The sequence below is a fragment of the Protopterus annectens genome, chromosome 13.part0 (genome assembly GCF_019279795.1).
Source record: "Protopterus annectens isolate FY-2018-M chromosome 13.part0, PAN1.0, whole genome shotgun sequence".
Classification (NCBI taxonomy): Eukaryota; Metazoa; Chordata; order Ceratodontiformes; family Protopteridae; genus Protopterus; species Protopterus annectens.
Genome location: NC_056747.1, coordinates 764,892,845 through 764,907,366, shown reverse-complemented (window position 1 = coordinate 764,907,366; position 14,522 = coordinate 764,892,845). Strand labels below are relative to the sequence as shown.

General features: G+C 38.8%; 1 protein-coding gene across 4 annotated transcripts in view; it reads right to left on the bottom strand.

Moving 5' to 3' along the window:
- The window catches only part of EFCAB5 (EF-hand calcium binding domain 5), a 1,692,224-nt gene that overhangs the window by 1,644,436 nt on the left and 33,266 nt on the right, over positions 1 to 14,522 (bottom strand). Inside the window, exon 1 of one of the 4 annotated variants that reach the window (XM_044054471.1) lies at positions 2,438 to 2,647. The exons of 2 other annotated variants lie outside the window; for them this stretch is intronic. The gene's annotated coding sequence lies outside the window, so the exon portion shown is untranslated. Of the gene's footprint in view, positions 1 to 1,821; positions 2,262 to 2,437; positions 2,648 to 14,522 lie in introns of those variants that run through there. One more of the 4 variants, XM_044054472.1, reaches the window with a different exon arrangement.

Sequence of the window (14,522 nt, the reverse complement as noted above, 5' to 3'; positions counted from 1 at the left end):
TTCTCTCTGGGATAACAATTTGTCCTTAATTCCAAAGTGGTCTGTCACTGTTTCATGGTCACTGTAACATTTTTAAGCACGCTTTTATCCGTGAATGAGGGATACTATCAAATGCCTTTTTGTAGCCAATCTAAGCCATACTAGGATTCTTCCCCTTTTTACAGTTCTCCACTATGACTTTAACAACAAATGATCCTTTGTTCCATATGACTTTCTTTTATTGCCGTTTTTGTTCTATTAAAACACTGGAAACATGAGCCACAAAACATCACAGAAAATGAAAAAGTTTACATTATATGGGATCATCCATTACCAACAATATAGATGCTAGAAAACCAGTGGTCCAAGAAAAGAAGACAAGAGTAGCATTGATCCTTTATTTCCGCACCCAGTGACTATAGTGTCTTGCGTACAGAGAGACAGAAAGTCATAAAATATCAGGATCTGCATGCAGAAACAAGAGCAATGTGGAAGATACCCAGACAGTTCCAATAGTAGTAGGAGCAACAGGTCTTATAAAAAATTATACAATGCCTCCTCTAAAACGTGCACGCTGATTGCCCAGCCCAACCAGCGTGCCCGTTGTAAATCCCTCAATATACTAACGGAAAAAGGTCCGGTCGCCCGGACTTTTTCCGTTAGTATAAAACACTGTCTCGCTATGTTAAAAGAGTTTAACATAGCGACACAGGTTTAAAAAAAGCAACGCAGATCTCCGTTGCTTTTTTTAAAGCTGTCTCGCTATGTTAAACTCCTTTAACATAGCGACACAGTGTGTAAAAAGCAACGGAGATCTTGCGATCTCCGTTGCTTTTTTTTAAACCTGTCTCGCTATGTTAAATGAGTTTAACATAGCGAGACAGCTTTAAAATAAGCAACGGATAGCGAGACAGCTTTAAAATAAGCAACGGAGATCTCCGTTGCTTATTTTAAAGCTGTCTCGCTATGTTAAACTCATTTAACATAGCGAGACAGTAAAAAGCAATGGAGATCTTGCGTTCTCCGTTGCTTTTGCCCACAGCTCTGATGTACTGCATAGGCATGCGCAGTACATCAGAACTGCTGCGGAACACCAGACAGCTGCGGAAGGGCAGCAAAGAGGCATTATACAATGCCATTATTTAAGAAAAGTAATTATTTCTTTTCTTAAATAATGTCATTAATATATAATAACGCCTGGGTGTGGGTAATGCTGGATTTACCCACGGTTGTCTTTGTTTGGCCAACCGTGGGTAAATCCAGCATTACCCACACCCAGGCGTGGGTTATTGCTATAATAATCTACAGTCGTCTTGAGATATGTTACCAATACATGTTTGTAACTCCATACAAACTACAATACTAATTTCATCAACTTTAATCGTACTTTGATTTAGGAATAGGGCCCGTTCCCGTAATGGTATTAAAAACCCAAAAGACTTGGAAAAATTCAAAAAAATAAAAGAGAGAGAAAGAGGAAAACGGTCTAATGTTACAGCAGTTGGGACGCTAGAGCCGTAATACAATGAACAGCTACGCAAAAAACACCGGTGAGGCCTAATATTCTTCATTATCGTAAATGGAGGGGGGAGTGAGCTCATACATTTGAAATAATTTTAGCCATAGACTTTGGTTATATGGAATAGCTAAAATTCACTCTACGTAGTTCAAGTAAAACATATATTAGAAGTGCAAAACATTACCATGTAGGGCAATTAAAGTTTGTAGCGTACCCCTTTTCCATGTTGGAATTACTGTGGAAACGAGTGAAAATAATACCTGGTTTCACAGCGCTACCCTAGAAATGTTTACTTTACTTATCAAACAGCAAAAAGTGTTTACCAAGCGGCTGGCTGAATATCATACAGATAGGTTCGTCACGAGTCTCTCAACAGAAATGGACGGTATCCCAAAGCGGGCGCACTAAAAACGCAGACTATATATTTTAAGCAGGTGATGTTTGACTAAACTGCCAAGTCGAAATCCTCGAAACATAAGACAATGCCCCCACTCCCACTTATGGAAATACAAAGTTTTGATACTTTGTCTTCCAGGGTCCGCTGTTCTTAACTGTACCACCACACGTTCATCCTTCTACTTCATTACTCCTTTCCAAGTGGATTGAGAAAGCAGAACGAAATTGAGCAGAAGTGAGTTATGAGATACTGATGTGAATACCACTCAAGAGTACCTCATTACGAGAAACGCTCCTCGGTTTGAGACTGAAAAGTCTCCACGTTGAAGTCAGTTGCACATCAAAATAAAAAAAAAAACTGATATACGTATTGGTAAGTAATACTATACTGTATTTATTCAACAAAAAATTATACAAATATAGAGTAACATATTTTAATCACTACCACTGTGAACTTTCTAGCCGAATTTGTTAGCAAGTTAGTGCGTGTTCCACTCCACATTTTACCCACTTGTTCAACATTATGGGAGGGAATGTTCATACCTGAAGTACCTCGTTACTAGGGCCGGTCCGGTGTTACCTCCACTCCAAGTATCATTCTACCAGGGTCTCTCCTCCTAAGAAAGTTTTATGTTAATACTGTAATATTTTTGGAGCACTATGCATAGACTGGCCTGTAGCTACATTGCTGTTGCTTTATGATACGCCTGAGTACCACATTAGGTTGGCTTAACTTACACTACCAAGTGTTTTACCCCTCCCTCACACACACAGTCTCTCTCGCCGCCCCCCCACACACACACACACACACACACACACACACACACTCTCCGTGCATCCCCCCCCCACACACACACACACTCTCTCCAGTGCCGCCCCCCCCATCTTGGGTCATCATACAATGCACATTGCTTTTTTTTTTTCTTCTTCCATTACTCACATTTTGCCATAGTCTTCAGGTTTTTTCAAGAAGACTTGACTTTATGTATTCTGAAGTGCAGTTTAAAGTTTTTTGTTTTTTTTTCCTTTTACACAACCTTTTCTTCTGATGATGGCTTGAACTGAAATTATGATTGAGTAAATAAATTCAGTAGTGCTGACCCACCTTAGTTTTCCTTGCATGCTTTCAACACACCTTTCCTGACCAAGATAGCAAAGTAATAACCACTTAGGAAATAACTCAGTTAAGCTGGGGACCCCGGTAGCCATAGAGCTTTAGATGTTCTGGGATGCACTTTACAACGTTGTTCTGGGATGCACTTTACAACGTTTCCCAAACTTTTAATCTAATTGTGGCCTGAACAAAAATCATGACTAAAAAAAAAATTCAGGCTTATTTTTTTCTTCTTTCAGGGAAGACATAAGTTATGCCGAAAACCTAATGTTCAAAGCTGACAAAATTGAAGCTCACAATAAACTTTATTGCAAGGCTACAGAAATCCTAACACCCCCCCCCCCCAAAAAAAGACGGTCGCTGCCTGTGCATTCCTCTGGTGTTAGATTGGGATGAAACCAGATATTCAAATGGCCACAGTCATATATTTCAAGTGACTGCTAACTTACATATACATAGCATAACTTCTCATTCCTCACCCACTAAGCTCTACCCCCACAAAGGCAGCCAGCTGTATAAATGTCTGATGTGTGATTGTGAGGAAGGAAAAAAAATACTTACAGTAATGTATTGCCACTTTATTGCTCCTAGAGAGTACACTACCCCTACACAAGCTATAATAACCTTCTTTGTATACCTCTGCAGTCTATGAGAAAAGTAAAAGAAACAATGACCACACAGTCCACAGCCCTCCACGCAAACAACTTACAGCAACCTTTGGTATATACAGACACACACACATTTGAGCAGGGCTGGTTTTGGAATGAGTGTAGTTGAGGGCATGTCCATGTCATAATCCATTTATACAGTCTGGAGTGTGATGGCCACCAGACCCCTATAAGATCTAAGTGCCTGAAAGTTCTGTAATATATTTTTTTCCTTGCTTTTGAAATATAACTTCTTGTTAACTGCAGTTTTATGCTACCCATATATCCTGGCAATATTGTGTGTGCACAGACAAAAAATCAGTGATATTTTTACACCCACACACGGCATGCAAACTCCATACAGCCAATAATTCAACAAGAGCAAAGCAGTGTAAAATGTCAGTGCTACTCACTGCGCCATAGTGGAAATGAATAGTTGCTTTCACACATCCTCTTCTTGCCAAACCACCAAAGATAGCCAGCTATCCTATGTAAGGTCGGTTTGTGATGGTAAATGAAAGAAAATGTGGCCAGCTTGTTACTTTTAAATATAATGCAAACCCCCCCCCAAAACAAACAAGCATAAGGGCAGTGCTGATGATGTTTGTTCTAAAAAGAGAAATAAATAATAGTTAGCTTGTTAATCTTACATCGCAACACATACACACAGGCATACTGTTTTACACTCATTTTAGCAAATAATACATTGTATGACACTAGTATTGCCATACCAGATCAGCGATTGTTGTTTAGCAGTCATCAAACAGCAGGAGTAATTCACTTTTATTTACCTCAGTGAGGAGTAATGCATACCTGTCACGATCGCTGATTTCACTGACTGTCCCTGATTTTTTCTTATTATTTTGCTCTGTCCCTCATAAAAAGTTTGATTTACTGGTAAATCATTCACAATCACAGACAGTCATTGAATCCAGACAACAGAGTTTCATACTTATTGTCCAGACATGCATATTGATGCAAAATGTATTCTATTAACTTTCTTAGTGAATCAGAGTAATATTTAAATCTTGTTCCTGATTTTGAGCTTTTATCCTGCTATTATTTTTGGCTTAGCCAGGAATTCTTGAGCAAAGAAATTGAGTTATAGTATCTGGTGAACTGCCAGTATTTATAAAACTCCCTGAAAAATAAACCGTCCCTGAAATTGTAAGCATCAGCTCTTTTAAACTCCAAGATACGCACAGAGATCATTCATGCTAGGCTGCCAGTTTCTAGTGCTTACTTTGCTCATCTTCATTGTGTAATTATCAGCTTTATCCAACCAGGGTCATATCGCAACCCTGTTTAAAACCAGAAAATGAATACATTTTTTTCCTCATTTTTCCCCAACCAGTAGCAGCTTTTCTGCGATCTGCATGCAGTCGAGGATGATTAGGGGGGGGGTACCTTTGCAGACACAGGTATTGTAGGTGCTTAAAGCTGGCTATGATGTTAATTTTAGTGAAGAGAATGTCCACCAGCAAGATTTAACTAAACTAAGGGCACTATATGTCAGTGGCAAAATATTTAATTAAATAGTGAAGCCTTTTATTTGACAAAACACTGTTGATATAACCAGACATGCATTTGAATTTTAAAGGCAATATAAATAAGAAATATCCCCCACCTGGTTTATTTAGTACACAATATTTCTTTAATATATTTTTGGGGTTTGACAGACATGCTACAAAATATCAAGATAACTTGCTGTGGTTGAGGGCCCACACAGAACCAGGTAGCCTCCAGTGACTGCAGGGTTCACTGGTGCCTAAAGCTGGCTATACTCATTACAAGGAAATTCCTCATCTGAGGTCTAAAAAAAAAAAAAAAAAAAAAAAAGTCCATATTTCTCCTAGTTCCATACTAAAAGGGTCTGTTATAAATTCAGTGAGAAGGGTTTTTTAACTGATATTTGGTAAATAGTAGTGAATCATATTAATTCATTAAAATAACTTTTTATAAGTATAAAGTAACACATTTTAAACATACCATGTGCTTATAAAGTAACACATTTTAAATATAACGTGTGCTTCCAAGCTGAAATTGTCTGTAAGTTGTTAGTAAGTGTTCCTCATTTTGCCCATTTGCTCCTCATGAAAAGTAGTGTTCCTCATTTTGGAGATGGAAGGTTGAGGGGCTTATGGTAGTCTTCCACATTTTGGAGATGGGTGGTTGAGAGCTGTGTGTGAAACCTGAACTGTTGAAACTCAAATGAAACTTGTTTGAATACTTGTGGAAATGCAAACTCTAGTACTTTGCCACATACCTCTCAATTTTTTAGCAGTACAGTTTTGGACAAAGCTAAAAATTAAAGGGGATAAAAGTCCCAAAATCAGGGGCAGCTTTTAAACATTGCTTTTATAAACTTAGAAAGCTGTTTGAATTTCATTGCATTAATGGAGAGATATTCAGCTGTAGTATTTTTGAATCTTCTTAAGGTGGTGTATACCTTGGAAATAACATCTTTTCACAGAACTCCTGTAAGTCAATGACTGCATTTATAATGGGATGAATGAAAGTTCTCTTGATGGAGCTGATGTAAATCTTAAACTCTTTTATGCATAATAAAGGACAGAGTCGAAGATAATTAGTATCAAAGGTCCAAATTCCAGAGTATTTTAAAATACAACCATTCATCGCTTACTATGCTGACATCTGACTTATAGAAATCTTAAGCACAAATCACAAGCCACTTGCACAGTTCTGCTATTTCACCTCCACTTCTCCACAATGATTCCCTTTTCTTACAGTTTCCTTAAATTCTTAAGTTTTCCTTCTCACTTCTTCCCACTTTCCTTATATTTCCCTGTACTCTACTTCCTTTTCTTTCAACTGTAGAATTAAGTTACAATATTTTAATATTGGATAAAGTGAATAACCTTGACAAATATTAATATTATGTTTTCTTAAAATATATATTATTAGACCAATGTTCAGCATTCCCACTGCTGCGGTAGCCCTTGGGCAATATAGGTCATTTCCCACTCTGGAAACGACAACTGGCCAGCTTCAATAAGCTCTGGCTCTCCTACTCCAACTCCTTCACTAGCTGCTAAATCACTAATCCCATGGAGGGAAATCAGCAGTAGCTTTCTTCAGTACTTTCTTGCCATCTCGAAAAGAAGAAGTGCTTGAACTTCTCAGGAGCAGCAGTTTGCCTAAAGGTTAATTTCTGACAGATAAGTTCCTTTTGGGGAACTCTTCCACTTCGATATTATTGCCTTTTTAAGAAAATTAGCAATTTATCTGTTTTTATTTATATCAAGAACAGTATTTCCCCTTGAAGAAACCAATTTTTTTCACAATGTAGAAAGTTTCCTGTCAGGGACCATTGATTGGGTTTAGAATGTTTATTAGATTTGGGGCTAATTTTGTGCAAAAATGCATACAGCGTGTGTAAACCTTAAATTTTGTTAGACAGAAATGTTTACGGAGGATGAGGTGGCAAATTGTCCATCAGTTTAATGTTTATGCTTAACATGTGACAACCTGCCTGACATTTTGATTCTGTCAGTGTGTGCACAACTCTTTGAACAGTACTAATAGGGGCATTTTGTTCTATTTTATTTTTTATAACCTAAGGGATTGAGAAAGTGGTGTGAGTGACATTTGCTGCTTATGAACAGTCAGTGAAAACTTTCCCTTCAACTGACACACTCCAGCAACACTTTCTTCTTTTGGTGCTTTTTACCCAGTTTCAGCATGGATACAAACTCCAGTCCACCTGTCTCTTCTCCCTCAATACCTAGAAAGAAAAAAATCACTTACCAAGGAGTCTTTGCCATTATTGTGGACTCAGTCTATGCCTCAGCTGATAGATGAATCTGCAGTGGCCATTGGTTGTTCCTCAGACCACTCACTTTCCTCTCTGGCTTTGTCTGTTGTAGAATTCTCAGCCAGCATGAGCTGAGAGTCAGCTGTTTCCTCTTTAACTGTTCTAGTGTCTGTTATGGTCACGGGAGAGCTATCTTATGGATTCTGGAGATGCTCTGGGAGATTTCTCAAGGTAATTGGGTTAAGGGATTATCAGGCCAGTCAGATGTCCCTCCTTCCTGTTGGTCCTCTTCTGCTGGAACTCCTGTTACGAATAAAAAGTTAAACATTGTTCTTCTGTTGAAGTTATTACTATAAAAATATGAGTTTCTTACCTTGGATAGACAGGCATTACAGGCAGTAAATACTGGCATGCAGTAGCCTTTACAGATGGGCATTCACTGTCAAAATATTCCTGAGGAAACAGGGTCTTGTGATTCTGATTTTGACAAGATAGGGCTTCTTCTCCAACAAATTCACAAGTCCAATTCTCTGATTTTTGAGGAAAACCAGGAAGAATGAGGTACTTTTATGCGAATAAATAGATGCTTCCCTGAACTGAGGTGGTATTATGATATGTTACAAATGAATATACCTCATTCCAGTCCCAACCTTTCTATATTGCCAGCCCTGGAGGATGTCTTGAATGCTGTCTGTGGTCATTCTGATACACTGCCATCAATCCTTAAAAAAACAGGTAAGCTGTATAAGGTACCTCAGGCTAATTTCTTTTCTCTCACGTTAGGTCAGAACTGCTGCCATTTTCACTGTGTCTTATACTGGCAACAGACTGGTGCCCGATACCAGTCCTCCTTCTGGTGATAAGGAGGGTAAAGTGTTAGACAGTATAGCTAAAAGAATGTTTTCTTCTTCCACTTTAGCCATCAAAATTCTGAATTATCAAGCATACATGTGGAAATTTGTGCAATGTCTTATGGACAGCATGAGGGAATTGGCTTCCACTCTTTCCAGTTAGAAAGCTCTTTTCTAAACCAAACTGTTTTGGCCTTTTCTCAGGTATCTAAACGTGCTTTGACGAGTGTATGTGATAGTGCAGATAATGTGTTTGGAGTCACTGCTGCTGCTACAGTGTTGAGAAAGCTTGCTTCGGTACATAACCAGAAGTTTGCTGATGAGGTAAAGGCTGAAATTTTGGATTCTACTTTAGATAAGGAGGTATTGTTTGGCTCTTCTGTTACCCAGGTTTCCAAACAACATGATGATGAAAGAGGGGAATTAATTCAAGGAGTTTCTAAGATATTCCATGTAGCAAATAAAATGCAAAAAAGATGACCAGAGGGTAATAATAAAAAAACAAGAGTCTTTTCAGAACTGGCCCTCAGCATTCTTCTTTGGCATAAGATTGTTTCTGACTCCTGGGTTTTAAAACTGGTGTGAAGTGCTGCAGATGGCAATGGATACAAAACCTCCTTTCAGGAGAATACCTTCCCACCCTCAAAATGAAAGAGAATGTTTTCATCAGGCTTTTTAGTTTTTACACACTCAAGGAGTATTAGAATCAGTGACTTTAAGTCTAAGGGGTATAGACTTCTACTCCAGAATTTTTCCGGTATGAATGAAAGAGGCCTCTTGGAGACCAGTACTAGATCTTTCAGTTCTAGGCCTTTATGGGAAAGTTCCAAACTTCAAAATGTTGACTTTACAGAATCTGTTGCCTCTCATTCTGCACAAGTTATTTGGTAACTTTAGACCTAAAAGATGCTTAGTACCATATCATAGCCATAGGATTCAGGACATTTTTAAGATTCCCTGTTTCTAGGTGTGGTCATGATTTCTCTGCCTTACTTTTTGGTTTAATTGCAACTCTAAGGGTATTCACAAAATGCCTATCCCCAGTCATAGCTTATTGCAGATTGAATGGCATTCATATCTTTCCTTATTTAGATAACTTGCTTATCTTTGCAGTGTCTTTATGCAAATGTCATGAGGCATTAACATGGTGATTGTCTCTCATGGTATGTCTCTTGACCAATCTGGGCTTCCAAATAAATATTGAAAGTCTCCCTTAACTCTATCTCACAAAAAGCCCTCTCACAGAATTGTGTTTCTGGAATACCTTGTAGAGTCTTCTCTTCAAAAGGCCTCTTTTAACACAAGACAAGTTGGAAGGTGGATTTCTATCAGGAATTTTTCTTGAACCTTTCCAATCCGTACCAGACTTCTGCAAGAGAATTTCTCTGGATCCTAGGGTTTGTGGCTTCTATGATTCTCATGATAGCTGTTGCCAGATTACACATTTATTTAGTTATTTGACATTTGTTGACCGGGAATGTCTGACTGAGCTTGCACCCTTTTTTAGCAGAGGCCCGGGGAGAAAAGCTCCACAAAGTATTACATACACCATAAAAAATGTTTACAAACTACAGTATGCATGAGTTAATATAAACATGCATTATAATGCTTGGATTCACAATACATCAGAGTTTAAAGGTGTTATTTACAAAAAAGGCAACAAAACCAAATGTTAGTCTTTCATTTATCTCGAATACATAAGGACTTCACCATATAGAGGGAAAGTCATGACAATTAACTCAGAGTTTAAGAAGAGAGTATAGAGGTATTGTATATCAAATCTTGGTTCTGACAGGCAAAAGCATGTACATCAGTAATCAGAAGCAGAGGGGAAGTTGATAGAGGGAGCAGGTGATAGAGAAAGTCTGGCTATGGATAAAAGAGGGAAAATTAAGGCTAATTGATAAAAAAGGGAAATTAAGAGTTTTTTTTTAAATTTGTAAATAAGAGAGGAGAGTAGTAGTTAGAATCAAGTGAAATCTGAGAAAGGGGAGTAAGCTAAGTGGGAAAAGAAGGGAGGGAGGTAAATATAAGTAGTGGGGAAACTGAGTGAAAAAGGTATTAGGAGTTAGAGTTCTGTAGTGAGAAATACATACAAATTGAGAAGGGGATGTATGCAAAGAGGGCCGGGTGATTAATTTCACGGTGGTTGTACACAGGAGCAAGTCCAGGTATTTGTAAAGAGGACTTTTAGGGCAATTTTAAATGAGAGGCACTGCGTAATAGATTTGATTGTTAAAGGTAACTTGTTCCAGTGGATGGAGGAAAGATAGTTGTAGAGGGTTTCAACAATTGATTTTTTAGGTTTATAGATGTCAAGGAGGTTTTGTTTGGTGCTTCTAAGTTTTCTGGTTGAGAGGTACTAATTTAAGATGTTGGAAATGTTAGGACAGAAGGAGGATTTGTAGAGGATGGAGTGGATAATATTAAGTTGATAGAAAAGAAGTTGATTGTGGAACTCAAGCCAGTTCAGTGTTTTCAAAGCCAAACAGTGATGGGATTTAGGTTGTGTTGGCGGAAAATCTAGCTATTTTGTGATTTGTATTTTTCATCTTATTCAGTAGTGTTGCCTGTAGGTTAGTGAGGATGTGAGAGCCATAGAAGAGACAAGGTAGGAGATAAGCAAGAGAGAGTAACCATTTTGCCTCTGGTGTGAGATATCTTTTGTTACGGTATAGTAAGCCAAGCTTTTGGTTAGTATTTTTGATACAGTAATTTATATGAAGGTTGAACTTTAGTTTATCATCAATTATGACCCCTAGTAGTTTGGTATGGGATTCAACATTGATGGTGTTGTCTAACGAGGTAATAGTGAAGGCTGAGGTGTTATGAGAGTGTGATTTAGGCAGAAATAGAAGTAGTTTAGTTTTCTTAGCATTGAGTATTAGCTGGTTATTAGTTATCCAGGTCTCTATATTTGTGAAAGTTTGCTGGGTATTGGAAAGCAGGTCTGAGAAATAATCAGAGGAGGTGATGACTGTAGAATTGTCCACATATTGGATGAGAGTTGAGTTGGGGCAGGATTTATAAAGATTGTTAATAAAAATGTTGAATAGAAGAGGTCCTAAGATGGAGCCTTGGGGCACACCTGTGGTGACTGGCAGAGGAGGGGACAGTGTAGATGGCCACCTGACAGATTGTTGCCTATTGGACAGGTAGCTGCTGAACCAAGAGATAGTGGATGGGGACAGATTAAGTTATGTTAGTTTAGAAATGAGCAATGGATGAGACACAGTATCAGATGCCTTGGATAAGTCCAGGAATAGGCAAGAGACTAGTTTGTTATTGTCTCTGTATTGTGCAACTAAATTGGTAAAAGCAGTGAGAGCGGTGAGGTACTATGGTTCGGTCGAAAACCATGCTGAGTAGGTGTTAAAAGGTTTTCTAATAATAGGTGGCATAATAATTGTGCATGGACACATTTTTCCATGATTTTCGAGAGTGGAGAGGAATAGCTATAGGCCTAAAATTGGAAATTTCTGTAGATTTTTCTCCTTTATGGATGGGGATAGTATAGAATATTTTCCAGGTAGATGGAATAGTAAATTCAGTCAGTGAGCGATTTTATCAGAATAGATATGGGGTACACAGTGGAACAGGCGGCTATTTTTAGGAAGTATGGCGGCAAGTTGTCAGCAGATGGAGAGCATGGCATTAGGTACTGAAGAAGTTTTTTGATATAGGCAGTTGATACAGGTTGAAGAGAGATTTTTTTTTTGGGGGGGATTGGGGTGTTTTTCAGAGTGAGGGCTAGACGAATCCGAAGCAAGGGTGTAGTTAGGAAGAGGTCTGGAGCTAGAAGGCTGTAATTTATACATGCGAAAGATACAGTGGTTTCTAAAAAAAAAAAAAAACATATGGACCCAGCATTTGTATTCTCTGGTGTATCCTATTCCTGTTTTGGGCTTTATAAAAAGGGAACTGCTTTAGTGGAGACAACAAATTCAATTGAACCCAGCCCTCTCCTTCTCTCCTAAAAACACCAATCCAGTCTGTCACCACAAACATGTCATATTTCCAGAGGGATAAAAGTGCAAGGGCTATGAAATCCTTCAGAAAGATAAAGCATATCATGTTGGCTGTGATAAATCCCTTGAAGTCACTCTATCACCTTTGGTTCCTGGGACCGCTCCAAGTGATTAGACAATAAATCAGTCATAGTATATAAACAACAGAAAGGTATGAGGTCATACCCCCTTATGTAGACTGGCGATGATTGCTTGGGAGTTAGCTCTCTAGCCTTCCTTAGCCCTTAACCCTCCATGCATCTTACATTCTGTCAGAGCAAAACATAGTGGCAGACAAACTGAGCAGGAAGTGGACAGATCCTCACGAATGGAAAATGAACAAGAGGATATTCAAGGAACTGATACACTCGTGGGGAACACCTCAAGTAGATCTGTTTGCTTCCTTTCAAAACAACTAGACAAGTTTTGTTCCAGGGCTCCCTGCAAGTAAGCATGCAAAATAGATGTATTTTCATTCTTTTGGAAGGGATAGTACAGTTGTGTAAGTAAAACTTGCCATAACAGTAGCTGTTTGAATGATTTCTGCTGCAGTAGTCTTGGCTATAAGAGTTACATCCTTCCAAGGATATAACAGCCGGCCAGCTTCCAAACCTTCAGGGCACCTTCCATGCACCCAAACTGTCAGGCAGCTCGAGGTGAGATGACTAAAAGACAACAAGCAGAAAAGTATGTGTGAGGGACTTGAAGAGCTTGAAAAGGTCCTGGAAAGGGGTCAGGGAGCTGAGGAATTTGGAGGGATCAACAAGTCCTGGAAAGGGGCCAGGGAGCTGAGGGACTTGGAGCGATCAACACAATAGATGGGACCTACCAGAATAACAAAATAGGACTAAGGTCTGGAACCACTCAACAAAACCGTTGACTCACCTAGAGCAAGAAATCTTAGGTAAGGGTCTGACTTTTATACCTTTTAACAGTAGTAACTTTGTGGAAACTGTGATAGATGTTTAACTGTATGTGAGGAAATTGAATAATTTTTCAGTGATAAAAATAAGGATGGAAGCAACACTGACAGAAATAACAATGGTATAAAATGGAAAAAGCCTAGCGACGTCTGTCCCTCAATGCAACCCACCCTGATTGCGTATGAGAACAGATGCAAAGCTGATATCTACAAGGCCTTGGTAAACCACTTGGAAGAAGTTATACAACATTTGCAAAGAGGAATTGGCTGCTCTAAAACAAATCTGAGCAGAGAGAAGACTTGCAGAATCATGAAGAAGGATAAGGGCGAGTCATCCTAGTCACAAATACAGCTGCTTATAACTGCAAGATTGAGACCATGCTTGACAGTAACAGGTTTTACACTAAATATGATTTTAACACAGTGAATGTTGCTTATAATAATTTGAGAGAGCAACTAAGAACGCTACATGAGGATGATTTACTAGATGTCAAGTTTTTTGACTTTTTGGTCACCCACCACCCCAAAATACCAAACTTTTCTGGGATCCCAAAACCCTATAAGAATATCTGTGATCCTCTCTACAAACCAGTAGTGGCAAGAGATGGTTTCATTACTGAGACAATAACCACCTGCGTTGATGTCTAGATAAATCCAGTGGCAGAGCCCAATAAAGCTCTTATTTTATACTCTCTGGATTCTCTGGGTAAAATTGGGATATTCCAGTCAGCAATTCCATAGTCCTGGTCACCATAGAAGCACATTATACAGTGTTTCCGCACAGCTGCCATAGTCAAACTGTAGGAAAAACATATGAAAGGACAGGAATATGTTACCAGAAGGGACAGAGGTTCTAGGAAAGTTACTGGCTCTAACCCTTAGGAATAACTACATCTTTAACAGTGGGTTTATAAACAGACTACTGGAATAGGTTTGTGGTGACCATGACCCCAAGTCTGGCCAGTGTGGCTCTTGGAAAATGGGAGGATGAGGCAGTGTACCGAAGCCTCTATTTTGCATCAGTGAAATGCTATCTCCATTTCACTGATGGCATCTTTTATCATCTGGAAGGGGAATGAAACCATGCTGACTTTTACAACCATATCAGTAATTCTACTTGCTTTCTGAGATTCATGACCTCTCATGGCAAGTCCTCAGTCAGCTTTGTAGACATAACCACATCTAAGGACAATGAAAACAAATGCCTCTCCAATAACTTGTTCAGAAAACCAACCCGTGTTAATATGCTGCTGCACAGTAAAAGAATACATCCCCATATCACTAAGAGAAATGTTATAAAATCTCAGGGGAT